Source organism: Schistocerca nitens, chromosome 6 (genome assembly GCF_023898315.1).
Source record: "Schistocerca nitens isolate TAMUIC-IGC-003100 chromosome 6, iqSchNite1.1, whole genome shotgun sequence".
In the NCBI taxonomy this organism is placed as follows: Eukaryota; Metazoa; Arthropoda; class Insecta; order Orthoptera; family Acrididae; genus Schistocerca; species Schistocerca nitens.
In genome coordinates, this window is record NC_064619.1 from 116,279,835 (window position 1) to 116,303,701 (window position 23,867).

The 23,867-nt window shown below is 49.6% G+C and overlaps 30 non-coding genes across 30 annotated transcripts; all 30 read right to left on the bottom strand.

Moving 5' to 3' along the window:
* Window positions 1-159: 159 nt before the first annotated feature.
* Window positions 160-231, bottom strand: Trnat-cgu (transfer RNA threonine (anticodon CGU)). The gene has a single exon. It is a non-coding gene; the product is annotated as a tRNA-Thr (tRNA).
* A 693-nt stretch (window positions 232-924) lies between these two features.
* On the bottom strand, window positions 925-998 carry Trnan-guu (transfer RNA asparagine (anticodon GUU)). The gene has a single exon. It is a non-coding gene; the product is annotated as a tRNA-Asn (tRNA).
* A 333-nt stretch (window positions 999-1,331) lies between these two features.
* Trnat-cgu (transfer RNA threonine (anticodon CGU)) lies at window positions 1,332-1,403 on the bottom strand. The gene has a single exon. It is a non-coding gene; the product is annotated as a tRNA-Thr (tRNA).
* Window positions 1,404-2,096: 693 nt separating this feature from the next.
* On the bottom strand, window positions 2,097-2,170 carry Trnan-guu (transfer RNA asparagine (anticodon GUU)). The gene has a single exon. It is a non-coding gene; the product is annotated as a tRNA-Asn (tRNA).
* A 333-nt stretch (window positions 2,171-2,503) lies between these two features.
* Window positions 2,504-2,575, bottom strand: Trnat-cgu (transfer RNA threonine (anticodon CGU)). The gene has a single exon. It is a non-coding gene; the product is annotated as a tRNA-Thr (tRNA).
* A 693-nt stretch (window positions 2,576-3,268) lies between these two features.
* On the bottom strand, window positions 3,269-3,342 carry Trnan-guu (transfer RNA asparagine (anticodon GUU)). Its single transcript has one exon. It is a non-coding gene; the product is annotated as a tRNA-Asn (tRNA).
* Window positions 3,343-3,675: 333 nt separating this feature from the next.
* Trnat-cgu (transfer RNA threonine (anticodon CGU)) lies at window positions 3,676-3,747 on the bottom strand. The gene has a single exon. It is a non-coding gene; the product is annotated as a tRNA-Thr (tRNA).
* A 693-nt stretch (window positions 3,748-4,440) lies between these two features.
* Trnan-guu (transfer RNA asparagine (anticodon GUU)) lies at window positions 4,441-4,514 on the bottom strand. The gene has a single exon. It is a non-coding gene; the product is annotated as a tRNA-Asn (tRNA).
* Window positions 4,515-11,189: 6,675 nt separating this feature from the next.
* Window positions 11,190-11,263, bottom strand: Trnan-guu (transfer RNA asparagine (anticodon GUU)). The gene has a single exon. It is a non-coding gene; the product is annotated as a tRNA-Asn (tRNA).
* A 333-nt stretch (window positions 11,264-11,596) lies between these two features.
* Trnat-cgu (transfer RNA threonine (anticodon CGU)) lies at window positions 11,597-11,668 on the bottom strand. The gene has a single exon. It is a non-coding gene; the product is annotated as a tRNA-Thr (tRNA).
* Window positions 11,669-12,362: 694 nt separating this feature from the next.
* Window positions 12,363-12,436, bottom strand: Trnan-guu (transfer RNA asparagine (anticodon GUU)). Its single transcript has one exon. It is a non-coding gene; the product is annotated as a tRNA-Asn (tRNA).
* Window positions 12,437-12,769: 333 nt separating this feature from the next.
* Window positions 12,770-12,841, bottom strand: Trnat-cgu (transfer RNA threonine (anticodon CGU)). Its single transcript has one exon. It is a non-coding gene; the product is annotated as a tRNA-Thr (tRNA).
* Window positions 12,842-13,534: 693 nt separating this feature from the next.
* On the bottom strand, window positions 13,535-13,608 carry Trnan-guu (transfer RNA asparagine (anticodon GUU)). The gene has a single exon. It is a non-coding gene; the product is annotated as a tRNA-Asn (tRNA).
* Window positions 13,609-13,941: 333 nt separating this feature from the next.
* Trnat-cgu (transfer RNA threonine (anticodon CGU)) lies at window positions 13,942-14,013 on the bottom strand. Its single transcript has one exon. It is a non-coding gene; the product is annotated as a tRNA-Thr (tRNA).
* A 693-nt stretch (window positions 14,014-14,706) lies between these two features.
* Window positions 14,707-14,780, bottom strand: Trnan-guu (transfer RNA asparagine (anticodon GUU)). The gene has a single exon. It is a non-coding gene; the product is annotated as a tRNA-Asn (tRNA).
* Window positions 14,781-15,113: 333 nt separating this feature from the next.
* On the bottom strand, window positions 15,114-15,185 carry Trnat-cgu (transfer RNA threonine (anticodon CGU)). Its single transcript has one exon. It is a non-coding gene; the product is annotated as a tRNA-Thr (tRNA).
* A 693-nt stretch (window positions 15,186-15,878) lies between these two features.
* Trnan-guu (transfer RNA asparagine (anticodon GUU)) lies at window positions 15,879-15,952 on the bottom strand. The gene has a single exon. It is a non-coding gene; the product is annotated as a tRNA-Asn (tRNA).
* A 333-nt stretch (window positions 15,953-16,285) lies between these two features.
* Trnat-cgu (transfer RNA threonine (anticodon CGU)) lies at window positions 16,286-16,357 on the bottom strand. The gene has a single exon. It is a non-coding gene; the product is annotated as a tRNA-Thr (tRNA).
* Window positions 16,358-17,050: 693 nt separating this feature from the next.
* Window positions 17,051-17,124, bottom strand: Trnan-guu (transfer RNA asparagine (anticodon GUU)). Its single transcript has one exon. It is a non-coding gene; the product is annotated as a tRNA-Asn (tRNA).
* A 333-nt stretch (window positions 17,125-17,457) lies between these two features.
* Window positions 17,458-17,529, bottom strand: Trnat-cgu (transfer RNA threonine (anticodon CGU)). The gene has a single exon. It is a non-coding gene; the product is annotated as a tRNA-Thr (tRNA).
* A 693-nt stretch (window positions 17,530-18,222) lies between these two features.
* Trnan-guu (transfer RNA asparagine (anticodon GUU)) lies at window positions 18,223-18,296 on the bottom strand. Its single transcript has one exon. It is a non-coding gene; the product is annotated as a tRNA-Asn (tRNA).
* Window positions 18,297-18,629: 333 nt separating this feature from the next.
* On the bottom strand, window positions 18,630-18,701 carry Trnat-cgu (transfer RNA threonine (anticodon CGU)). Its single transcript has one exon. It is a non-coding gene; the product is annotated as a tRNA-Thr (tRNA).
* A 693-nt stretch (window positions 18,702-19,394) lies between these two features.
* On the bottom strand, window positions 19,395-19,468 carry Trnan-guu (transfer RNA asparagine (anticodon GUU)). Its single transcript has one exon. It is a non-coding gene; the product is annotated as a tRNA-Asn (tRNA).
* A 333-nt stretch (window positions 19,469-19,801) lies between these two features.
* Trnat-cgu (transfer RNA threonine (anticodon CGU)) lies at window positions 19,802-19,873 on the bottom strand. Its single transcript has one exon. It is a non-coding gene; the product is annotated as a tRNA-Thr (tRNA).
* A 693-nt stretch (window positions 19,874-20,566) lies between these two features.
* Trnan-guu (transfer RNA asparagine (anticodon GUU)) lies at window positions 20,567-20,640 on the bottom strand. The gene has a single exon. It is a non-coding gene; the product is annotated as a tRNA-Asn (tRNA).
* Window positions 20,641-20,973: 333 nt separating this feature from the next.
* On the bottom strand, window positions 20,974-21,045 carry Trnat-cgu (transfer RNA threonine (anticodon CGU)). The gene has a single exon. It is a non-coding gene; the product is annotated as a tRNA-Thr (tRNA).
* A 693-nt stretch (window positions 21,046-21,738) lies between these two features.
* Trnan-guu (transfer RNA asparagine (anticodon GUU)) lies at window positions 21,739-21,812 on the bottom strand. The gene has a single exon. It is a non-coding gene; the product is annotated as a tRNA-Asn (tRNA).
* A 333-nt stretch (window positions 21,813-22,145) lies between these two features.
* On the bottom strand, window positions 22,146-22,217 carry Trnat-cgu (transfer RNA threonine (anticodon CGU)). The gene has a single exon. It is a non-coding gene; the product is annotated as a tRNA-Thr (tRNA).
* A 693-nt stretch (window positions 22,218-22,910) lies between these two features.
* Trnan-guu (transfer RNA asparagine (anticodon GUU)) lies at window positions 22,911-22,984 on the bottom strand. Its single transcript has one exon. It is a non-coding gene; the product is annotated as a tRNA-Asn (tRNA).
* Window positions 22,985-23,317: 333 nt separating this feature from the next.
* Trnat-cgu (transfer RNA threonine (anticodon CGU)) lies at window positions 23,318-23,389 on the bottom strand. Its single transcript has one exon. It is a non-coding gene; the product is annotated as a tRNA-Thr (tRNA).
* Window positions 23,390-23,867: the final 478 nt, after the last annotated feature.

Below are 23,867 nucleotides of genomic sequence, written 5' to 3' on the forward strand. Positions count from 1 at the left end.
GCATACAAACCACTGTTGTGCCTATGCATTCAGAAAACCTCTGAGGCCAGTAGAATACTTGTCATAGGTTGTAGAACATCCCTTTCATTCAGTGTACTGCCATGTGTTAGATGCTGGTCGAGATAGCTCCGCTCCTTGCAGGAAGGTTAAAAAAATGAATGCCTTCTGTGAGGTTCGAACTCACGACCCCTGGTTTACGAGACCAGTGCTCTACCACTGAGCTAAGAAGGCGGCAGCTTGGCGTTTGTGAGCTATCCCCGAATTGTCACTTCATCATACTGAATCTTGCAGCCCTCGACCAGATATCGGATTTGGCACACAGCTGCTGCTGGGGGTGTCCACATTGCCGTTTTCCAAATCTCTTGACTGTTTCGCCCTTACGATCGACGACGAGCGTCGGGCCACCAGAAGTTTGCGGTCTGCACAATCCTGACCTAGTGCACAGCTTGTGGGATAGCGTGGCTCGACTGCGAAATGCGCCTTTCGGCTCCTCTCTCTGGCTACAGTATGCTGTTGCCCACAGTGGCACTGGCGTTGCCCATGGGGCTTCATGTAAGGCGAGCGACTGCACGTCTCTCGGCCAACAGCGGCCCACTGCAGACCGACACTTAAGAGACACCAAATACAAATCGACATCGAGAGACAGGCCCTGTCATATGGCAGTCGCGACGTATACGCTGAAATTGAATGTAAAGAATACGTCTTTTGTAGTGGGCGTCGCTCTACTGCAGTGTCACACATGACGAATAAATAGGAAAAGAGTAGAACGTCTGTGTAGGGCCATGTTTTTACCTACAGTGTCACTTGGCTGAATGTGTATAAGGCTCTGTGGCATCACTCAAACACAGCCAAATTGTCACGCTAGCTGTGTATCTCTAACAAAGTTGACGTATGTCCTCACCTCGGTGCCGGTTAAAACGATTTCGCCCCCGGGTGGGCTCGAACCACCAACCTTTCGGTTAACAGCCGAACGCGCTAGCCGATTGCGCCACGGAGGCCTTGAATTTGGCTCACTTGTGCTCTGTATATCAACGCAATTGGTATACCTTCTGCAGGAATCTCGCAGAATGGTAGCATCTGCTTGCGCCTCTTCACATGGATAACGTGCATGCACACTGTAGCGAGGCTCGTAAACGAATGACATCGCCAAGCATGACATTATACTACAAAATGCATACAAACCACTGTTGTGCCTATGCATTCAGAAAACCTCTGAGGCCAGTAGAATACTTGTCATAGGTTGTAGAACATCCCTTTCATTCAGTGTACTGCCATGTGTTAGATGCTGGTCGAGATAGCTCCGCTCCTTGCAGGAAGGTTAAAAAAATGAATGCCTTCTGTGAGGTTCGAACTCACGACCCCTGGTTTACGAAACCAGTGCTCTACCACTGAGCTAAGAAGGCGGCAGCTTGGCGTTTGTGAGCTATCCCCGAATTGTCACTTCACCATACTGAATCTTGCAGCCCTCGACCAGATATCGGATTTGGCACACAGCTGCTGCTGGGGGTGTCCACATTGCCGTTTTCCAAATCTCTTGACTGTTTCGCCCTTACGATCGACGACGAGCGTCGGGCCACCAGAAGTTTGCGGTCTGCACAATCCTGACCTAGTGCACAGCTTGTGGGATAGCGTGGCTCGACTGCGAAATGCGCCTTTCGGCTCCTCTCTCTGGCTACAGTATGCTGTTGCCCACAGTGGCACTGGCGTTGCCCATGGGGCTTCATGTAAGGCGAGCGACTGCACGTCTCTCGGCCAACAGCGGCCCACTGCAGACCGACACTTAAGAGACACCAAATACAAATCGACATCGAGAGACAGGCCCTGTCATATGGCAGTCGCGACGTATACGCTGAAATTGAATGTAAAGAATACGTCTTTTGTAGTGGGCGTCGCTCTACTGCAGTGTCACACATGACGAATAAATAGGAAAAGAGTAGAACGTCTGTGTAGGGCCATGTTTTTACCTACAGTGTCACTTGGCTGAATGTGTATAAGGCTCTGTGGCATCACTCAAACACAGCCAAATTGTCACGCTAGCTGTGTATCTCTAACAAAGTTGACGTATGTCCTCACCTCGGTGCCGGTTAAAACGATTTCGCCCCCGGGTGGGCTCGAACCACCAACCTTTCGGTTAACAGCCGAACGCGCTAGCCGATTGCGCCACGGAGGCCTTGAATTTGGCTCACTTGTGCTCTGTATATCAACGCAATTGGTATACCTTCTGCAGGAATCTCGCAGAATGGTAGCATCTGCTTGCGCCTCTTCACATGGATAACGTGCATGCACACTGTAGCGAGGCTCGTAAACGAATGACATCGCCAAGCATGACATTATACTACAAAATGCATACAAACCACTGTTGTGCCTATGCATTCAGAAAACCTCTGAGGCCAGTAGAATACTTGTCATAGGTTGTAGAACATCCCTTTCATTCAGTGTACTGCCATGTGTTAGATGCTGGTCGAGATAGCTCCGCTCCTTGCAGGAAGGTTAAAAAAATGAATGCCTTCTGTGAGGTTCGAACTCACGACCCCTGGTTTACGAGACCAGTGCTCTACCACTGAGCTAAGAAGGCGGCAGCTTGGCGTTTGTGAGCTATCCCCGAATTGTCACTTCATCATACTGAATCTTGCAGCCCTCGACCAGATATCGGATTTGGCACACAGCTGCTGCTGGGGGTGTCCACATTGCCGTTTTCCAAATCTCTTGACTGTTTCGCCCTTACGATCGACGACGAGCGTCGGGCCACCAGAAGTTTGCGGTCTGCACAATCCTGACCTAGTGCACAGCTTGTGGGATAGCGTGGCTCGACTGCGAAATGCGCCTTTCGGCTCCTCTCTCTGGCTACAGTATGCTGTTGCCCACAGTGGCACTGGCGTTGCCCATGGGGCTTCATGTAAGGCGAGCGACTGCACGTCTCTCGGCCAACAGCGGCCCACTGCAGACCGACACTTAAGAGACACCAAATACAAATCGACATCGAGAGACAGGCCCTGTCATATGGCAGTCGCGACGTATACGCTGAAATTGAATGTAAAGAATACGTCTTTTGTAGTGGGCGTCGCTCTACTGCAGTGTCACACATGACGAATAAATAGGAAAAGAGTAGAACGTCTGTGTAGGGCCATGTTTTTACCTACAGTGTCACTTGGCTGAATGTGTATAAGGCTCTGTGGCATCACTCAAACACAGCCAAATTGTCACGCTAGCTGTGTATCTCTAACAAAGTTGACGTATGTCCTCACCTCGGTGCCGGTTAAAACGATTTCGCCCCCGGGTGAGCTCGAACCACCAACCTTTCGGTTAACAGCCGAACGCGCTAGCCGATTGCGCCACGGAGGCCTTGAATTTGGCTCACTTGTGCTCTGTATATCAACGCAATTGGTATACCTTCTGCAGGAATCTCGCAGAATGGTAGCATCTGCTTGCGCCTCTTCACATGGATAACGTGCATGCACACTGTAGCGAGGCTCGTAAACGAATGACATCGCCAAGCATGACATTATACTACAAAATGCATACAAACCACTGTTGTGCCTATGCATTCAGAAAACCTCTGAGGCCAGTAGAATACTTGTCATAGGTTGTAGAACATCCCTTTCATTCAGTGTACTGCCATGTGTTAGATGCTGGTCGAGATAGCTCCGCTCCTTGCAGGAAGGTTAAAAAAATGAATGCCTTCTGTGAGGTTCGAAATCACGACCCCTGGTTTACGAGACCAGTGCTCTACCACTGAGCTAAGAAGGCGGCAGGTTGGCGTTTGTGAGCTATCCCCGAATTGTCACTTCATCATACTGAATCTTGCAGCCCTCGACCAGATATCGGATTTGGCACACAGCTGCTGCTGGGGGTGTCCACATTGCCGTTTTCCAAATCTCTTGACTGTTTCGCCCTTACGATCGACGACGAGCGTCGGGCCACCAGAAGTTTGCGGTCTGCACAATCCTGACCTAGTGCACAGCTTGTGGGATAGCGTGGCTCGACTGCGAAATGCGCCTTTCGGCTCCTCTCTCTGGCTACAGTATGCTGTTGCCCACAGTGGCACTGGCGTTGCCCATGGGGCTTCATGTAAGGCGAGCGACTGCACGTCTCTCGGCCAACAGCGGCCCACTGCAGACCGACACTTAAGAGACACCAAATACAAATCGACATCGAGAGACAGGCCCTGTCATATGGCAGTCGCGACGTATACGATGAAATTGAATGTAAACAATACGTCTTTTGTAGTGGGCGTCGCTCTACTGCAGTGTCACACATGACGAATAAATAGGAAAAGAGTAGAACGTCTGTGTAGGGCCATGTTTTTACCTACAGTGTCACTTGGCTGAATGTGTATAAGGCTCTGTGGCATCACTCAAACACAGCCAAATTGTCACGCTAGCTGTGTATCTCTAACAAAGTTGACGTATGTCCTCACCTCGGTGCCGGTTAAAACGATTTCGCCCCCGGGTGAGCTCGAACCACCAACCTTTCGGTTAACAGCCGAACGCGCTAGCCGATTGCGCCACGGAGGCCTTGAATTTGGCTCACTTGTGCTCTGTATATCAACGCAATTGGTATACCTTCTGCAGGAATCTCGCAGAATGGTAGCATCTGCTTGCGCCTCTTCACATGGATAACGTGCATGCACACTGTAGCGAGGCTCGTAAACGAATGACATCGCCAAGCATGACATTATACTACAAAATGCATACAAACCACTGTTGTGCCTATGCATTCAGAAAACCTCTGAGGCCAGTAGAATACTTGTCATAGGTTGTAGAACATCCCTTTCATTCAGTGTACTGCCATGTGTTAGATGCTGGTCGAGATAGCTCCGCTCCTTGCAGGAAGGTTAAAAAAATGAATGCCTTCTGTGAGGTTCGAAATCACGACCCCTGGTTTACGAGACCAGTGCTCTACTACTTTTTTTTTTTTTTTTTTTTAAACCACTTTTTTTTTTTTTTTTGGTGCCTTAACCACTTTTTTTTTTTTTTTTTTTTTTATTTAACCGTGACAGGATTCGAACCTGCAATCTTCGGATCCGAAGTCCGACGCCTTATCCATTTTTTTTTCTTTCTTTTTTTTCTTTTTTTTTTTTTTTTTTTTTTTATTTATATGCCAATGGAAAACAATAAACTCCATCCGAGAGAAATAAAATGGTGCCGTGAAGGTGAAGACACCGGAGTGCAAGTGCAAAGTAATATTGTCCAGGCAAAAAAAGTATGACCAAGTGTCTTGTTGGTTCAATGACCCTCTATTGTTCCATATGATCAGGATTCTTCCTTGTGAAATTAAAGCGGCTCTCCGGCGGGTGAAAAAAAAAAAAAAAAAAAAAAAGGTACATTCAAAATTAAAAAGCAAAGAAAGAGAAATGGGTTAAAATGGTAGTACGTGACTCTTAGTTTCCACGATGGGAATGTCGCGAGGTGACCGCTTCAAGGTTTGTCTTCTCGTGAAGTGGATTACTCATTTTCCGTGTCGGATCTTGACTCTTTCACTCCTGCAGTTTCTCCAAGATCGTTACCCCAAAGTGTCGTCTCATAACTTTGATGCAGTCACTCGCGAAATGCGGCCGTGCCGTCGTGGGCCTGTTCGTAAACGTGCAATCTGAGGGGTGTTCACATACCCATCACCATAATTTGTAACATATTGCCATACGTGTCTGCATAATCCCTGTGTCGCATGATCAGTGCATGTTGATATTCCAAGTACGCGAGGTAGTCGTCAAGTGATGCACGGCGATTGTTGATGATAAAGGCAATGGTGTGGCCTAACATCCATATGGCCGCGTTGTGTTTCCTGCGTGGATATCGTATTTTTTGCGGTCGGAGTAATTCCATTGGATCCACATTTTGTGGTACAGTACGGTCGATGATCGCCAGGTGGCTCCGCATATGAGCGACGATCGGCCCTGCGGTACTACAGGTTAACCGGTGGGCCATAGTGTCCACATAGCCGCATAAGTCGCAGTTCGGTGTGGGGCTTAGGTGGATCCTGTGCAATTGTTCATTGGTGGGCACCTTGTCGTTGATAACTAAGTACCATGCAGATGCGACCCTTGAAGGCAATACGCGACTATGGACAGTTCTCCAGACTGTATTCCACTGGATTTGCGGGTATTTTTGGGTTATTCTGTTGGTTCTGCCGTCGGTTGTAAGGAAGCTATATATCTTGGTGTTGGTATACGGTGGATGGATGCCCTCTGCGGAGCGAATGTAACTAAATTCACTGTAATATAGTCGGATGTGGCGAAAGGTGATCGGTATCGTGGCCTCATTTATAGGTGGACTGAGACTGCATGGCCTCCAGATTGAGAGGAGGGTCCTCGTGAAACTCGATGTGTCTTGCGTGACAATTTTCTTCATGCGGTTAATTAACAATGTCCGGCATTTGTGTTTGGTACTAATGAGACCAAGTCCCCCTCTCGACGATGGTAGGGTCAATGTTTCAAAGCTGACTTTAAATATATGTCTCCGTAGCACGTACCAACAGAAAGCTTTTTGTATACTGGCTGCGAGGTGATCTGAAACCGGTAAAATTTGGCCTAAGTAATACATACGGCTCGCTATAGATATGCGAACTGTATGAACTTTCTGCAAGAGATCCAGTTCCCTATCAGAATAAATACAGGTTGTTGCTCGTATCTTGTGCAACATATCTGTCCAGTTTTTGGTGGCCATAACATCAGGAACCGCACACCAATAAACGCCAAGAGATTTGTGTTGGTCTTTCGTTGCACACCAGTCGATATGGGTGACATCACCGATTCCGCACCCGATGTGTAGCAACGTCGTCTTCCTCGTGTTCAGCTTCGCGCCGGTGACCGCATTGAAGATGTTGACAATGTGTCCTATCTCCAGTAGATTAGCCTCTGAAGTTACACCTAAGCAGACGTCATCAGCATAGGCAATACATGCCATCTTCTGCATTCCAATGGGGATTCCTCTGGACCTCTCATTTATGGTCATAAGCAGAGGCTCGACAGCTATGGCATACAACGCCATCGATAACGGGCAGCCTTGTCGGATGGATCGTCTGATCGTTATTGTGTCCGTTAAGTGACCATTGACAATTACACGAGACGTGGCTTTGGAAATTAACTGATGGAGCAGAGTGACGAAACGGCAGCCAAAACCCATCTTCAGCAGTGCCTTAGTCAGGTATTCGTGACTGATGCGGTCATACGCTTTTTCAAAATCGAGAAAAAGCAACGCCCCAGGCTCTTGAGTGTGCGCTAATGAGCATATCACTTCCCTGAGATCGCAGGCAGCTGATATTATGCTTCGGCCAGCTACCGCTCCATATTGATGTTTTCCAAGGAGTTTGTTCAGGACCGGTTGCATGCGCTGCTTCACCGCTCTCGTTATGATTTTAAAATCCGAGTTGAGTAGCGTAATTGGTCTGAGACCTTGGATCTTCCGACTGTTGCCTGGTTTTGGCAAAAGTACAATAAAGCCTTCCCTCAATTCGTTTGGAACAGAATCAAGTCGCCACATCTCATTAGCGATTTGGAGAAACGTTGGAGCCAGGATGTCCCAATAGTGCTGATAAAATTCTGCGCCGAGACCGTCGGGGCCAGGGGATTTCCGTTTTGCAGCGCTGAAGACTGCCTGTTTTAAGTCTTCTGCACTGAAAGCCGCTTCTAGAGTTGCATTGTCCTCGTGTAATAAGACAGAAGGGATGTCCCTGAGAACTTCGTCGCAGAGTGCGTCGTCAACCTCTTGTCTGTTATACAGGTCGCTGAAGTGGCGGTATATATGCAATGCGATGTCCCGTTGTTTAGTAAAGACATTTCCGGCTCCATCTTCTACTTCTTCAATTAGCTTGGCTTTCTCTCTCCGCAGAGTTCGTAAGGTGTGGTATAGGGAAGCCGTCTCATCTGCCGCGATGTCCTTGGGCTGTGACCTACGTATGGTGACTTCCATATGCTGGCGATAGAGGGTCATAATCTTAGCTTTATATTTCTTGATGCGGCAGTAGGTGTCAGCGGCTGTGATGTCAGCGCAGTGATATAATTCCCGAAGACCAGAAAAATAAAATTCTATTGTCTGCCTATGCCAGTACGATTTCTGATACGCATAGCGTTTAATCGTTGTCCGAAGTTTAGGTTTTGCACTATGGAGCCACCATTCGGTGATAGACCTATACCTGGTGCGCGTGCGCTGTAGTTGCTCCCACACCTGTGTTATCTCTTCGTCCAGCTCTCTGTCTTGCAACAGGCCAACATTCAGTTTCCAATAACCCCTCCCACGAGTTACTTGTGGGCGTTGGAGGTTTACGTAGCACTGGTGTACGCTATGGTCCGAAAAGCTGACGGGGGCGATATCACTGTTGGCTACCCTACGACCAAGAGCGAGGGAGACATAAATCCGGTCGATCCTGCTGGCAGAATTACTGGTGATGTGCGTGTGAGCTACGCGATCGCCGTGTATAAGTTCCCAGCTGTCTAGTAGTTTCAGGCCTTGCACAAGACAGTCGAGCTCTGTACACTTATTAAAGTTGGGCGTTTGATCCTTTGGTGACAGAACGCAGTTAAAATCTCCGCCTAAAATACAATTCTCAGCATGTCCACCAATTAAAAAGGGGATATCGTTTTTATAAAAAGAGGACCGTTCCTGTCGGCGGTTGCTGCCGGATGGTGCATATAAGTTGACAATCTTAATACCGTTAACTATACAGGCGATGCCTCTGCCATTAATGAGCCGTACTACATTTGAGTGGGGGATGCCGTCTCGTAATAAAATTGCGGTCCCAGTATGGTCTTCTTTGCTAATATTTACTATAGTGGTAAAACCAGCTACTGTCGGTTCCACGCAAACTTCCTGTAGTAGCCCAATGTCTACGTTCGTTCGGCGGATGAAGTCGGTAAACGCTCGGAGTTTTACATCGCTCTGGATTCTGTTCATGTTAATGGTCGTCAGATTATACGTAAAGATTTCAGTCATTGAGGCAGAAATTGCGCAAGCTGGGAAATACCATCATCTCTATGCATACACATACACACATCACTACAGCAGGACAAACACCTATAAGGGGCCCTCGTTGCGGTCTGTCTCATCGTCCGAACCCCATGAAGGGCCCGGAGGCTGCTGCCGGCTGTCATCAGATTCCATAGGTTCTACTCCGTCGGGTGGGGGCGGTTCTGGAGCAGCAGATTGGCTGGTTTTTAATTTTGCAGCCACCTGTTGCGCCACGGGCTTCAACTGTTTTGCAGTCTGTGTAGCACCGTCGCGAGCAACGCGAGGTTTCTTTTTATCAGGTGACACTCTGCGTGTGGCATCTTTTGGTGCATCGCAATCTGCCTTTTTAGCTTTCCGGGAACCTGAAGCTGCATGCGGAAGGTTGGTATTTAAGTGGCTATCTGGGGAATCTGCAAGAACTGTGACAGTTTCAGCAGGTTGTAATGTCACCTGTCGGGAGTTCACGGGGTCGGGATGCAAAGGGTCACGTGAAGGAATTTCGGTGACGGAACGGATGTTTTCCGACAGCTCTTGGGAAGTGTCTTCTTTCTCCGCTGTGGGTTCATCTACAACTGCGGTATGGATAGATTCCTTTGCAGCTTCGCCCCCGACAGAACTGTGTTCTGGAATGATGGGTGAGTCCGTGGTGATATTATGACCTGCCGGAGCGTCGGACATTTCCACGTCACCGGAATGTGTGACGGCAGATGTATCGTGAGCGGCACTGTACATCGCGTCATCGGCAGAGCTCGCGAAAAGGCCGGCACCGGTAAACAAGCGGCTGGCTACGGTGGCGTACTGGGCACGCGGCTGGCCGTCCGGCCCTATCTCGGCTGGTAACTGCACAGGTCTCCTGCGCGGACATTGAGCTCTGAGGTGGCCGAACATGTTGCAAACAGAGCATGTGCGGGGTTGCCCTTCATAAACAACTAGAGCTTTAAAACCGCACATATGAACGAAAGACGGAATGTGAGTTTCTAAGTCAATCCTGACAGTTCTGACCCCGTTGTCAACTTTATAGTACATATTGCCACCCCAACGGTCGGCGGTTACTGAGTACACGGTACCGTACTTCGAGAGGGCGTCCTTGATGTACTTAAAGTCAAGTTCAAAGGGTAGCAAGTGCACTTTAACTGCCCGAAGTCCTAGTCCTGCATAAGTAATGGCAACACGACTCACCTCGCCATTGCTGGTCTTGTATTCGGCAACCCCGTTCGTAGTGGCCATAATCCTTTGGCAGATATCGTCGTTCTTCAATTTAACGTAGAAAACGTTGCTCAAAAAGTCATATCCCATGCCAAGGCAGTCTTCTGCAGGTACCTTAAACGTGTCACGAAACCAATCATCAAACTCGTAAACCTTAGGACGCACGACATCGAAACTAAAGCTGAACTTTAAAGTGTACTTCCTTAATTGAGACTCCATTTTGCACAAATACTAAGAACTCACAAAGCGCACAATGTAAACACACGCGAGCGTAAACGGCGAGCACGCTGCGCTGCTACGTCCGACCGCTAAGGCGGTTCGGCCGCGACACTACTGAGCTAAGAAGGCGGCAGCTTGGCGTTTGTGAGCTATCCCCGAATTGTCACTTCATCATACTGAATCTTGCAGCCCTCGACCAGATATCGGATTTGGCACACAGCTGCTGCTGGGGGTGTCCACATTGCCGTTTTCCAAATCTCTTGACTGTTTCGCCCTTACGATCGACGACGAGCGTCGGGCCACCAGAAGTTTGCGGTCTGCACAATCCTGACCTAGTGCACAGCTTGTGGGATAGCGTGGCTCGACTGCGAAATGCGCCTTTCGGCTCCTCTCTCTGGCTACAGTATGCTGTTGCCCACAGTGGCACTGGCGTTGCCCATGGGGCTTCATGTAAGGCGAGCGACTGCACGTCTCTCGGCCAACAGCGGCCCACTGCAGACCGACACTTAAGAGACACCAAATACAAATCGACATCGAGAGACAGGCCCTGTCATATGGCAGTCGCGACGTATACGCTGAAATTGAATGTAAAGAATACGTCTTTTGTAGTGGGCGTCGCTCTACTGCAGTGTCACACATGACGAATAAATAGGAAAAGAGTAGAACGTCTGTGTAGGGCCATGTTTTTACCTACAGTGTCACTTGGCTGAATGTGTATAAGGCTCTGTGGCATCACTCAAACACAGCCAAATTGTCACGCTAGCTGTGTATCTCTAACAAAGTTGACGTATGTCCTCACCTCGGTGCCGGTTAAAACGATTTCGCCCCCGGGTGAGCTCGAACCACCAACCTTTCGGTTAACAGCCGAACGCGCTAGCCGATTGCGCCACGGAGGCCTTGAATTTGGCTCACTTGTGCTCTGTATATCAACGCAATTGGTATACCTTCTGCAGGAATCTCGCAGAATGGTAGCATCTGCTTGCGCCTCTTCACATGGATAACGTGCATGCACACTGTAGCGAGGCTCGTAAACGAATGACATCGCCAAGCATGACATTATACTACAAAATGCATACAAACCACTGTTGTGCCTATGCATTCAGAAAACCTCTGAGGCCAGTAGAATACTTGTCATAGGTTGTAGAACATCCCTTTCATTCAGTGTACTGCCACGTGTTAGATGCTGGTCGAGATAGCTCCGCTCCTTGCAGGAAGGTTAAAAAAATGAATGCCTTCTGTGAGGTTCGAAATCAAGACCCCTGGTTTACGAGACCAGTGCTCTACTACTGAGCTAAGAAGGCGGCAGCTTGGCGTTTGTGAGCTATCCCCGAATTGTCACTTCATCATACTGAATCTTGCAGCCCTCGACCAGATATCGGATTTGGCACACAGCTGCTGCTGGGGGTGTCCACATTGCCGTTTTCCAAATCTCTTGACTGTTTCGCCCTTACGATCGACGACGAGCGTCGGGCCACCAGAAGTTTGCGGTCTGCACAATCCTGACCTAGTGCACAGCTTGTGGGATAGCGTGGCTCGACTGCGAAATGCGCCTTTCGGCTCCTCTCTCTGGCTACAGTATGCTGTTGCCCACAGTGGCACTGGCGTTGCCCATGGGGCTTCATGTAAGGCGAGCGACTGCACGTCTCTCGGCCAACAGCGGCCCACTGCAGACCGACACTTAAGAGACACCAAATACAAATCGACATCGAGAGACAGGCCCTGTCATATGGCAGTCGCGACGTATACGCTGAAATTGAATGTAAAGAATACGTCTTTTGTAGTGGGCGTCGCTCTACTGCAGTGTCACACATGACGAATAAATAGGAAAAAGAGTAGAACGTCTGTGTAGGGCCATGTTTTTACCTACAGTGTCACTTGGCTGAATGTGTATAAGGCTCTGTGGCATCACTCAAACACAGCCAAATTGTCACGCTAGCTGTGTATCTCTAACAAAGTTGACGTATGTCCTCACCTCGGTGCCGGTTAAAACGATTTCGCCCCCGGGTGGGCTCGAACCACCAACCTTTCGGTTAACAGCCGAACGCGCTAGCCGATTGCGCCACGGAGGCCTTGAATTTGGCTCACTTGTGCTCTGTATATCAACGCAATTGGTATACCTTCTGCAGGAATCTCGCAGAATGGTAGCATCTGCTTGCGCCTCTTCACATGGATAACGTGCATGCACACTGTAGCGAGGCTCGTAAACGAATGACATCGCCAAGCATGACATTATACTACAAAATGCATACAAACCACTGTTGTGCCTATGCATTCAGAAAACCTCTGAGGCCAGTAGAATACTTGTCATAGGTTGTAGAACATCCCTTTCATTCAGTGTACTGCCATGTGTTAGATGCTGGTCGAGATAGCTCCGCTCCTTGCAGGAAGGTTAAAAAGATGAATGCCTTCTGTGAGGTTCGAACTCACGACCCCTGGTTTACGAGACCAGTGCTCTACCACTGAGCTAAGAAGGCGGCAGCTTAGCGTTTGTGAGCTATCCCCGAATTGTCACTTCATCATACTGAATCTTGCAGCCCTCGACCAGATATCGGATTTGGCACACAGCTGCTGCTGGGGGTGTCCACATTGCCGTTTTCCAAATCTCTTGACTGTTTCGCCCTTACGATCGACGACGAGCGTCGGGCCACCAGAAGTTTGCGGTCTGCACAATCCTGACCTAGTGCACAGCTTGTGGGATAGCGTGGCTCGACTGCGAAATGCGCCTTTCGGCTCCTCTCTCTGGCTACAGTATGCTGTTGCCCACAGTGGCACTGGCGTTGCCCATGGGGCTTCATGTAAGGCGAGCGACTGCACGTCTCTCGGCCAACAGCGGCCCACTGCAGACCGACACTTAAGAGACACCAAATACAAATCGACATCGAGAGACAGGCCCTGTCATATGGCAGTCGCGACGTATACGCTGAAATTGAATGTAAAGAATACGTCTTTTGTAGTGGGCGTCGCTCTACTGCAGTGTCACACATGACGAATAAATAGGAAAAGAGTAGAACGTCTGTGTAGGGCCATGTTTTTACCTACAGTGTCACTTGGCTGAATGTGTATAAGGCTCTGTGGCATCACTCAAACACAGCCAAATTGTCACGCTAGCTGTGTATCTCTAACAAAGTTGACGTATGTCCTCACCTCGGTGCCGGTTAAAACGATTTCGCCCCCGGGTGAGCTCGAACCACCAACCTTTCGGTTAACAGCCGAACGCGCTAGCCGATTGCGCCACGGAGGCCTTGAATTTGGCTCACTTGTGCTCTGTATATCAACGCAATTGGTATACCTTCTGCAGGAATCTCGCAGAATGGTAGCATCTGCTTGCGCCTCTTCACATGGATAACGTGCATGCACACTGTAGCGAGGCTCGTAAACGAATGACATCGCCAAGCATGACATTATACTACAAAATGCATACAAACCACTGTTGTGCCTATGCATTCAGAAAACCTCTGAGGCCAGTAGAATACTTGTCATAGGTTGTAGAACATCCCTTTCATTCAGTGTACTGCCATGTGTTAGATGCTGGTCGAGATAGCTCCGCTCCTTGCAGGAAGGTTAAAAAAATGAATGCCTTCTGTGAGGTTCGAAATCACGATCCCTGGTTTACGAGACCAGTGCTCTACCACTGAGCTAAGAAGGCGGCAGCTTGGCGTTTGTGAGCTATCCCCGAATTGTCACTTCATCATACTGAATCTTGCAGCCCTCGACCAGATATCGGATTTGGCACACAGCTGCTGCTGGGGGTGTCCACATTGCCGTTTTCCAAATCTCTTGACTGTTTCGCCCTTACGATCGACGACGAGCGTCGGGCCACCAGAAGTTTGCGGTCTGCACAATCCTGACCTAGTGCACAGCTTGTGGGATAGCGTGGCTCGACTGCGAAATGCGCCTTTCGGCTCCTCTCTCTGGCTACAGTATGCTGTTGCCCACAGTGGCACTGGCGTTGCCCATGGGGCTTCATGTAAGGCGAGCGACTGCACGTCTCTCGGCCAACAGCGGCCCACTGCAGACCGACACTTAAGAGACACCAAATACAAATCGACATCGAGAGACAGGCCCTGTCATATGGCAGTCGCGACGTATACGCTGAAATTGAATGTAAAGAATACGTCTTTTGTAGTGGGCGTCGCTCTACTGCAGTGTCACACATGACGAATAAATAGGAAAAGAGTAGAACGTCTGTGTAGGGCCATGTTTTTACCTACAGTGTCACTTGGCTGAATGTGTATAAGGCTCTGTGGCATCACTCAAACACAGCCAAATTGTCACGCTAGCTGTGTATCTCTAACAAAGTTGACGTATGTCCTCACCTCGGTGCCGGTTAAAACGATTTCGCCCCCGGGTGGGCTCGAACCACCAACCTTTCGGTTAACAGCCGAACGCGCTAGCCGATTGCGCCACGGAGGCCTTGAATTTGGCTCACTTGTGCTCTGTATATCAACGCAATTGGTATACCTTCTGCAGGAATCTCGCAGAATGGTAGCATCTGCTTGCGCCTCTTCACATGGATAACGTGCATGCACACTGTAGCGAGGCTCGTAAACGAATGACATCGCCAAGCATGACATTATACTACAAAATGCATACAAACCACTGTTGTGCCTATGCATTCAGAAAACCTCTGAGGCCAGTAGAATACTTGTCATAGGTTGTAGAACATCCCTTTCATTCAGTGTACTGCCATGTGTTAGATGCTGGTCGAGATAGCTCCGCTCCTTGCAGGAAGGTTAAAAAGATGAATGCCTTCTGTGAGGTTCGAACTCACGACCCCTGGTTTACGAGACCAGTGCTCTACCACTGAGCTAAGAAGGCGGCAGCTTAGCGTTTGTGAGCTATCCCCGAATTGTCACTTCATCATACTGAATCTTGCAGCCCTCGACCAGATATCGGATTTGGCACACAGCTGCTGCTGGGGGTGTCCACATTGCCGTTTTCCAAATCTCTTGACTGTTTCGCCCTTACGATCGACGACGAGCGTCGGGCCACCAGAAGTTTGCGGTCTGCACAATCCTGACCTAGTGCACAGCTTGTGGGATAGCGTGGCTCGACTGCGAAATGCGCCTTTCGGCTCCTCTCTCTGGCTACAGTATGCTGTTGCCCACAGTGGCACTGGCGTTGCCCATGGGGCTTCATGTAAGGCGAGCGACTGCACGTCTCTCGGCCAACAGCGGCCCACTGCAGACCGACACTTAAGAGACACCAAATACAAATCGACATCGAGAGACAGGCCCTGTCATATGGCAGTCGCGACGTATACGCTGAAATTGAATGTAAAGAATACGTCTTTTGTAGTGGGCGTCGCTCTACTGCAGTGTCACACATGACGAATAAATAGGAAAAGAGTAGAACGTCTGTGTAGGGCCATGTTTTTACCTACAGTGTCACTTGGCTGAATGTGTATAAGGCTCTGTGGCATCACTCAAACACAGCCAAATTGTCACGCTAGCTGTGTATCTCTAACAAAGTTGACGTATGTCCTCACCTCGGTGCCGGTTAAAACGATTTCGCCCCCGGGTGAGCTCGAACCACCAACCTTTCGGTTAACAGCCGAACGCGCTAGCCGATTGCGCCACGGAGGCCTTGAATTTGGCTCACTTGTGCTCTGTATATCAACGCAATTGGTATACCTTCTGCAGGAATCTCGCAGAATGGTAGCATCTGCTTGCGCCTCTTCACATGGATAACGTGCATGCACACTGTAGCGAGGCTCGTAAACGAATGACATCGCCAAGCATGACATTATACTACAAAATGCATACAAACCACTGTTGTGCCTATGCATTCAGAAAACCTCTGAGGCCAGTAGAATACTTGTCATAGGTTGTAGAACATCCCTTTCATTCAGTGTACTGCCATGTGTTAGATGCTGGTCGAGATAGCTCCGCTCCTTGCAGGAAGGTTAAAAAAATGAATGCCTTCTGTGAGGTTCGAAATCACGATCCCTGGTTTACGAGACCAGTGCTCTACCACTGAGCTAAGAAGGCGGCAGCTTGGCGTTTGTGAGCTATCCCCGAATTGTCACTTCATCATACTGAATCTTGCAGCCCTCGACCAGATATCGGATTTGGCACACAGCTGCTGCTGGGGGTGTCCACATTGCCGTTTTCCAAATCTCTTGACTGTTTCGCCCTTACGATCGACGACGAGCGTCGGGCCACCAGAAGTTTGCGGTCTGCACAATCCTGACCTAGTGCACAGCTTGTGGGATAGCGTGGCTCGACTGCGAAATGCGCCTTTCGGCTCCTCTCTCTGGCTACAGTATGCTGTTGCCCACAGTGGCACTGGCGTTGCCCATGGGGCTTCATGTAAGGCGAGCGACTGCACGTCTCTCGGCCAACAGCGGCCCACTGCAGACCGACACTTAAGAGACACCAAATACAAATCGACATCGAGAGACAGGCCCTGTCATATGGCAGTCGCGACGTATACGCTGAAATTGAATGTAAAGAATACGTCTTTTGTAGTGGGCGTCGCTCTACTGCAGTGTCACACATGACGAATAAATAGGAAAAGAGTAGAACGTCTGTGTAGGGCCATGTTTTTACCTACAGTGTCACTTGGCTGAATGTGTATAAGGCTCTGTGGCATCACTCAAACACAGCCAAATTGTCACGCTAGCTGTGTATCTCTAACAAAGTTGACGTATGTCCTCACCTCGGTGCCGGTTAAAACGATTTCGCCCCCGGGTGGGCTCGAACCACCAACCTTTCGGTTAACAGCCGAACGCGCTAGCCGATTGCGCCACGGAGGCCTTGAATTTGGCTCACTTGTGCTCTGTATATCAACGCAATTGGTATACCTTCTGCAGGAATCTCGCAGAATGGTAGCATCTGCTTGCGCCTCTTCACATGGATAACGTGCATGCACACTGTAGCGAGGCTCGTAAACGAATGACATCGCCAAGCATGACATTATACTACAAAATGCATACAAACCACTGTTGTGCCTATGCATTCAGAAAACCTCTGAGGCCAGTAGAATACTTGTCATAGGTTGTAGAACATCCCTTTCATTCAGTGTACTGCCATGTGTTAGATGCTGGTCGAGATAGCTCCGCTCCTTGCAGGAAGGTTAAAAAGATGAATGCCTTCTGTGAGGTTCGAACTCACGACCCCTGGTTTACGAGACCAGTGCTCTACCACTGAGCTAAGAAGGCGGCAGCTTAGCGTTTGTGAGCTATCCCCGAATTGTCACTTCATCATACTGAATCTTGCAGCCCTCGACCAGATATCGGATTTGGCACACAGCTGCTGCTGGGGGTGTCCACATTGCCGTTTTCCAAATCTCTTGACTGTTTCGCCCTTACGATCGACGACGAGCGTCGGGCCACCAGAAGTTTGCGGTCTGCACAATCCTGACCTAGTGCACAGCTTGTGGGATAGCGTGGCTCGACTGCGAAATGCGCCTTTCGGCTCCTCTCTCTGGCTACAGTATGCTGTTGCCCACAGTGGCACTGGCGTTGCCCATGGGGCTTCATGTAAGGCGAGCGACTGCACGTCTCTCGGCCAACAGCGGCCCACTGCAGACCGACACTTAAGAGACACCAAATACAAATCGACATCGAGAGACAGGCCCTGTCATATGGCAGTCGCGACGTATACGCTGAAATTGAATGTAAAGAATACGTCTTTTGTAGTGGGCGTCGCTCTACTGCAGTGTCACACATGACGAATAAATAGGAAAAGAGTAGAACGTCTGTGTAGGGCCATGTTTTTACCTACAGTGTCACTTGGCTGAATGTGTATAAGGCTCTGTGGCATCACTCAAACACAGCCAAATTGTCACGCTAGCTGTGTATCTCTAACAAAGTTGACGTATGTCCTCACCTCGGTGCCGGTTAAAACGATTTCGCCCCCGGGTGAGCTCGAACCACCAACCTTTCGGTTAACAGCCGAACGCGCTAGCCGATTGCGCCACGGAGGCCTTGAATTTGGCTCACTTGTGCTCTGTATATCAACGCAATTGGTATACCTTCTGCAGGAATCTCGCAGAATGGTAGCATCTGCTTGCGCCTCTTCACATGGATAACGTGCATGCACACTGTAGCGAGGCTCGTAAACGAATGACATCGCCAAGCATGACATTATACTACAAAATGCATACAAACCACTGTTGTGCCTATGCATTCAGAAAACCTCTGAGGCCAGTAGAATACTTGTCATAGGTTGTAGAACATCCCTTTCATTCAGTGTACTGCCATGTGTTAGATGCTGGTCGAGATAGCTCCGCTCCTTGCAGGAAGGTTAAAAAAATGAATGCCTTCTGTGAGGTTCGAAATCACGATCCCTGGTTTACGAGACCAGTGCTCTACCACTGAGCTAAGAAGGCGGCAGCTTGGCGTTTGTGAGCTATCCCCGAATTGTCACTTCATCATACTGAATCTTGCAGCCCTCGACCAGATATCGGATTTGGCACACAGCTGCTGCTGGGGGTGTCCACATTGCCGTTTTCCAAATCTCTTGACTGTTTCGCCCTTACGATCGACGACGAGCGTCGGGCCACCAGAAGTTTGCGGTCTGCACAATCCTGACCTAGTGCACAGCTTGTGGGATAGCGTGGCTCGACTGCGAAATGCGCCTTTCGGCTCCTCTCTCTGGCTACAGTATGCTGTTGCCCACAGTGGCACTGGCGTTGCCCATGGGGCTTCATGTAAGGCGAGCGACTGCACGTCTCTCGGCCAACAGCGGCCCACTGCAGACCGACACTTAAGAGACACCAAATACAAATCGACATCGAGAGACAGGCCCTGTCATATGGCAGTCGCGACGTATACGCTGAAATTGAATGTAAACAATACGTCTTTTGTAGTGGGCGTCGCTCTACTGCAGTGTCACACATGACGAATAAATAGGAAAAGAGTAGAACGTCTGTGTAGGGCCATGTTTTTACCTACAGTGTCACTTGGCTGAATGTGTATAAGGCTCTGTGGCATCACTCAAACACAGCCAAATTGTCACGCTAGCTGTGTATCTCTAACAAAGTTGACGTATGTCCTCACCTCGGTGCCGGTTAAAACGATTTCGCCCCCGGGTGGGCTCGAACCACCAACCTTTCGGTTAACAGCCGAACGCGCTAGCCGATTGCGCCACGGAGGCCTTGAATTTGGCTCACTTGTGCTCTGTATATCAACGCAATTGGTATACCTTCTGCAGGAATCTCGCAGAATGGTAGCATCTGCTTGCGCCTCTTCACATGGATAACGTGCATGCACACTGTAGCGAGGCTCGTAAACGAATGACATCGCCAAGCATGACATTATACTACAAAATGCATACAAACCACTGTTGTGCCTATGCATTCAGAAAACCTCTGAGGCCAGTAGAATACTTGTCATAGGTTGTAGAACATCCCTTTCATTCAGTGTACTGCCATGTGTTAGATGCTGGTCGAGATAGCTCCGCTCCTTGCAGGAAGGTTAAAAAAATGAATACCTTCTGTGAGGTTCGAACTCACGATCCCTGGTTTACGAGACCAGTGCTCTACCACTGAGCTAAGAAGGCGGCAGCTTGGCGTTTGTGAGCTATCCCCGAATTGTCACTTCATCATACTGAATCTTGCAGCCCTCGACCAGATATCGGATTTGGCACACAGCTGCTGCTGGGGGTGTCCACATTGCCGTTTTCCAAATCTCTTGACTGTTTCGCCCTTACGATCGACGACGAGCGTCGGGCCACCAGAAGTTTGCGGTCTGCACAATCCTGACCTAGTGCACAGCTTGTGGGATAGCGTGGCTCGACTGCGAAATGCGCCTTTCGGCTCCTCTCTCTGGCTACAGTATGCTGTTGCCCACAGTGGCACTGGCGTTGCCCATGGGGCTTCATGTAAGGCGAGCGACTGCACGTCTCTCGGCCAACAGCGGCCCACTGCAGACCGACACTTAAGAGACACCAAATACAAATCGACATCGAGAGACAGGCCCTGTCATATGGCAGTCGCGACGTATACGCTGAAATTGAATGTAAAGAATACGTCTTTTGTAGTGGGCGTCGCTCTACTGCAGTGTCACACATGACGAATAAATAGGAAAAGAGTAGAACGTCTGTGTAGGGCCATGTTTTTACCTACAGTGTCACTTGGCTGAATGTGTATAAGGCTCTGTGGCATCACTCAAACACAGCCAAATTGTCACGCTAGCTGTGTATCTCTAACAAAGTTGACGTATGTCCTCACCTCGGTGCCGGTTAAAACGATTTCGCCCCCGGGTGGGCTCGAACCACCAACCTTTCGGTTAACAGCCGAACGCGCTAGCCGATTGCGCCACGGAGGCCTTGAATTTGGCTCACTTGTGCTCTGTATATCAACGCAATTGGTATACCTTCTGCAGGAATCTCGCAGAATGGTAGCATCTGCTTGCGCCTCTTCACATGGATAACGTGCATGCACACTGTAGCGAGGCTCGTAAACGAATGACATCGCCAAGCATGACATTATACTACAAAATGCATACAAACCACTGTTGTGCCTATGCATTCAGAAAACCTCTGAGGCCAGTAGAATACTTGTCATAGGTTGTAGAACATCCCTTTCATTCAGTGTACTGCCATGTGTTAGATGCTGGTCGAGATAGCTCCGCTCCTTGCAGGAAGGTTAAAAAAATGAATGCCTTCTGTGAGGTTCGAACTCACGATCCCTGGTTTACGAGACCAGTGCTCTACCACTGAGCTAAGAAGGCGGCAGCTTGGCGTTTGTGAGCTATCCCCGAATTGTCACTTCATCATACTGAATCTTGCAGCCCTCGACCAGATATCGGATTTGGCACACAGCTGCTGCTGGGGGTGTCCACATTGCCGTTTTCCAAATCTCTTGACTGTTTCGCCCTTACGATCGACGACGAGCGTCGGGCCACCAGAAGTTTGCGGTCTGCACAATCCTGACCTAGTGCACAGCTTGTGGGATAGCGTGGCTCGACTGCGAAATGCGCCTTTCGGCTCCTCTCTCTGGCTACAGTATGCTGTTGCCCACAGTGGCACTGGCGTTGCCCATGGGGCTTCATGTAAGGCGAGCGACTGCACGTCTCTCGGCCAACAGCGGCCCACTGCAGACCGACACTTAAGAGACACCAAATACAAATCGACATCGAGAGACAGGCCCTGTCATATGGCAGTCGCGACGTATACGCTGAAATTGAATGTAAAGAATACGTCTTTTGTAGTGGGCGTCGCTCTACTGCAGTGTCACACATGACGAATAAATAGGAAAAGAGTAGAACGTCTGTGTAGGGCCATGTTTTTACCTACAGTGTCACTTGGCTGAATGTGTATAAGGCTCTGTGGCATCACTCAAACACAGCCAAATTGTCACGCTAGCTGTGTATCTCTAACAAAGTTGACGTATGTCCTCACCTCGGTGCCGGTTAAAACGATTTCGCCCCCGGGTGGGCTCGAACCACCAACCTTTCGGTTAACAGCCGAACGCGCTAGCCGATTGCGCCACGGAGGCCTTGAATTTGGCTCACTTGTGCTCTGTATATCAACGCAATTGGTATACCTTCTGCAGGAATCTCGCAGAATGGTAGCATCTGCTTGCGCCTCTTCACATGGATAACGTGCATGCACACTGTAGCGAGGCTCGTAAACGAATGACATCGCCAAGCATGACATTATACTACAAAATGCATACAAACCACTGTTGTGCCTATGCATTCAGAAAACCTCTGAGGCCAGTAGAATACTTGTCATAGGTTGTAGAACATCCCTTTCATTCAGTGTACTGCCATGTGTTAGATGCTGGTCAAGATAGCTCCGCTCCTTGCAGGAAGGTTAAAAAAATGAATGCCTTCTGTGAGGTTCGAACTCACGATCCCTGGTTTACGAGACCAGTGCTCTACCACTGAGCTAAGAAGGCGGCAGCTTGGCGTTTGTGAGCTATCCCCGAATTGTCACTTCATCATACTGAATCTTGCAGCCCTCGACCAGATATCGGATTTGGCACACAGCTGCTGCTGGGGGTGTCCACATTGCCGTTTTCCAAATCTCTTGACTGTTTCGCCCTTACGATCGACGACGAGCGTCGGGCCACCAGAAGTTTGCGGTCTGCACAATCCTGACCTAGTGCACAGCTTGTGGGATAGCGTGGCTCGACTGCGAAATGCGCCTTTCGGCTCCTCTCTCTGGCTACAGTATGCTGTTGCCCACAGTGGCACTGGCGTTGCCCATGGGGCTTCATGTAAGGCGAGCGACTGCACGTCTCTCGGCCAACAGCGGCCCACTGCAGACCGACACTTAAGAGACACCAAATACAAATCGACATCGAGAGACAGGCCCTGTCATATGGCAGTCGCGACGTATACGCTGAAATTGAATGTAAAGAATACGTCTTTTGTAGTGGGCGTCGCTCTACTGCAGTGTCACACATGACGAATAAATAGGAAAAGAGTAGAACGTCTGTGTAGGGCCATGTTTTTACCTACAGTGTCACTTGGCTGAATGTGTATAAGGCTCTGTGGCATCACTCAAACACAGCCAAATTGTCACGCTAGCTGTGTATCTCTAACAAAGTTGACGTATGTCCTCACCTCGGTGCCGGTTAAAACGATTTCGCCCCCGGGTGGGCTCGAACCACCAACCTTTCGGTTAACAGCCGAACGCGCTAGCCGATTGCGCCACGGAGGCCTTGAATTTGGCTCACTTGTGCTCTGTATATCAACGCAATTGGTATACCTTCTGCAGGAATCTCGCAGAATGGTAGCATCTGCTTGCGCCTCTTCACATGGATAACGTGCATGCACACTGTAGCGAGGCTCGTAAACGAATGACATCGCCAAGCATGACATTATACTACAAAATGCATACAAACCACTGTTGTGCCTATGCATTCAGAAAACCTCTGAGGCCAGTAGAATACTTGTCATAGGTTGTAGAACATCCCTTTCATTCAGTGTACTGCCATGTGTTAGATGCTGGTCGAGATAGCTCCGCTCCTTGCAGGAAGGTTAAAAAAGTGAATGCCTTCTGTGAGGTTCGAACTCACGATCCCTGGTTTACGAGACCAGTGCTCTACCACTTAGCTAAGAAGGCGGCAGCTTGGCGTTTGTGAGCTATCCCCGAATTGTCACTTCATCATACTGAATCTTGCAGCCCTCGACCAGATATCGGATTTGGCACACAGCTGCTGCTGGGGGTGTCCACATTGCCGTTTTCCAAATCTCTTGACTGTTTCGCCCTTACGATCGACGACGAGCGTCGGGCCACCAGAAGTTTGCGGTCTGCACAATCCTGACCTAGTGCACAGCTTGTGGGATAGCGTGGCTCGACTGCGAAATGCGCCTTTCGGCTCCTCTCTCTGGCTACAGTATGCTGTTGCCCACAGTGGCACTGGCGTTGCCCATGGGGCTTCATGTAAGGCGAGCGACTGCACGTCTCTCGGCCAACAGCGGCCCACTGCAGACCGACACTTAAGAGACACCAAATACAAATCGACATCGAGAGACAGGCCCTGTCATATGGCAGTCGCGACGTATACGCTGAAATTGAATGTAAAGAATACGTCTTTTGT